At 42.0% G+C, this 2,486-nt stretch overlaps 1 pseudogene; it reads left to right on the forward strand.

Moving 5' to 3' along the window:
- Window positions 1-467: 467 nt before the first annotated feature.
- Window positions 468-603, forward strand: LOC115935905 (uncharacterized; annotated as a pseudogene).
- Window positions 604-2,486: the final 1,883 nt, after the last annotated feature.

A 2,486-nucleotide genomic window follows, 5' to 3' on the forward strand; every position in this document is an offset into this window, starting at 1 on the left:
GGGTCCAATGTGCCCCAGGTGTGGCTTCGTCAACATTCCGTTTACACATGATTCTCATTACAGGATCCCCAAGGGCTGTGAAAACATTTTCTTGAGCCTCTCCCAAACAGCCACAACTAGGAATTGGCAAACACCAATTGAAATGCACCATTTTAAATGTATTATGGGCAGTCAGTCCCCCACCCTGACGTGTACTCAACTCCACACATCCTCATTGCCTGCCTGTCCAGGACCCCATGTCACCTCTTAGCTCATCATGTTCCTCGAGCCCCTGGTATCCCCTTGGCCAGGCCCCAGATGTTTGGATTGCAGGCACAGGAGCACCAGTAGCAGAAGTGACCATGCCAACGGGAGGACCCATCAGGCCTCCAAGGCCACATCATCATTCCATTCGCCGGCTCATGCGTCAACTTACATGACTTCTATGTGGTTATTTAGCCTTTTAAAAATACTTTTCACCGTTTCCTGTGCCCTTTTAAGGTAGACGCAGTTTTGTAAGAGGCTAACACATAAGGGTAAATTAAAGTAAGTCTCCATAAAACCCAGAGAAGAGACAGAAGAGACTGTGAAACTCCTCTTTGGACCCCATCTGGAGCCACAGCAAAAAAAAAGAAAAAAAATAGTTTTACTTGCTAATCCTTTAGCTAAAAGCAATTCATAGAAGAGAATTGACAAGCTCACTAAGGGAGAGAGAAGTAGCTTGTACAAAGACTGTGCCTCAGTTTCCCCATTTGTAAAATTAAGGATTAGACGTGATAATCCCTCAGCTACCTCCATCAATGAATTATGATGATTTACTGAATACGGGCCATTTTTTAAATGAAATAAAATTGTGAATTTAAATTTATTAGTAATAACATTCTGTTTTTTTATGAAGTAGATAATGACAAACCAAAATATCTCATTTGTTATCAACAAAAATAAATCACCTTTAGAGTGGGGAGGAAGGGCAGAAACTTTAGTCATGTATAGTACATGGAATAGGGATCAAGGTGATGTATATTTGGGGGAACCATTTTAAAGAATCGAGCATGAAAAGTATTCTTACAAAAGGCAAATGCGGGCTACCTGATATAGTCACCTCCTTTTCTGATTCCAGAGGTCTGAAAGCAGCCTCAGCAGCAAGCCACAGCAGACGTGAAACGGGGAAGAGCAACGGCATCACTGGTGATCAAAGGCCTGGCCGAGCTACCCCAGGCTCCACACCATCTCCGGAGATGCCTGGCTTGGGGAAGGTCCTTGGTAAGAGAAGCAGTTCTCAGCCTCTTTCTCTGGTCAAGCTCCTCTGCAGAAACAGAAAGGAGAATAAAACAGGGGCTCAATATGGATCCCAGTTACATGAGCTTATATCCCAGTTGGGTTTTTTAACTGACAAATGAAAATGTATATAAATGTATGGTGTAAAACCAATATGTGGCTGGTCATGGTGGCTCACACGTGTAATCCCAGCACTTTGGGAGGCCAAGCAGGCGGATCTGTTGAGCCCAGGAGTTGGAGAAACATGGGCTGGGCAACAAGGCGAACGAAACCCTGCCTCAAAAAAAAAAAAAAAAAAAAATTGCCCAGGCATGGTGGTGCAAACCTGTAGTCCCTGCTACTGGGGAAGCTGAGGTGGGAGGACCTCCTGAGCCCAGGAGATAAAGGCTGCAATGAGCTGTGATCACACCACTGCACTCTATCCTAGGCAACAGAGTGAGACCCTGTCTCAAAAAACAAAAAAAAAATGATTTTTTCACATATGTATACATCCTGGAATGACTAAGTCAAGCTAATCAGTATATCTATCACCTCAAATACTTATGTATTATTTTTTTAGTGGCGAGAACATTCTTAGCAATTTTCAGGTATACAATGCATTATTATTAACTATAGTCACCATGTTGTATAATAGATCTCTAGAGCTTATTCCTGTTAACTGAAATTTTGTACCCTGTAACCAACATCTCCCCATTCTCCACACACAACTGTCAGCCCTGCATAACCACAATTCTTCTTTCTGCTTCTATGTATCTAATTTGTTTAGACTTCACATAAGTAAGCTCATGTGGTATTTTTCCTTCTGTGCCTGGCTTATTTCACTTAGCACAATGTCCTCCAGGTTCATCCATGTTGTTGCAAATGACAGTATTTCCTTCTTTTTGTGGGTGAATCATATTTGATTGTGTATATTTATCATATTTTCTTTATCCATCCATCCATTGGAGTATGCTTAGGTTGGTTCCATATTCTACCTACAGTGAATAACACTGCAATGAACATAGGAGTGCAGGTATCTCTTTTAAATCCTGATTTCATCAAAACCACAATGAGAGACCATCTCACACCAGTCAGAATGACGATATTAAAAAGTCAAGAAACAAGAGATGCTGGCGAGGCTGTGGAGAAATAGGAATGCCTTTACGCTGTTGGTGGGAATGTAAATTAGTTCAACCATTGTGGAAGACAGTGTGGCAATTCCTCAAAGACCTAGAACCAGAAACACCATT

This window comes from Gorilla gorilla, chromosome 13 (assembly GCF_029281585.2).
Source record: "Gorilla gorilla gorilla isolate KB3781 chromosome 13, NHGRI_mGorGor1-v2.1_pri, whole genome shotgun sequence".
NCBI lineage: Eukaryota > Metazoa > Chordata > Mammalia > Primates > Hominidae > Gorilla > Gorilla gorilla.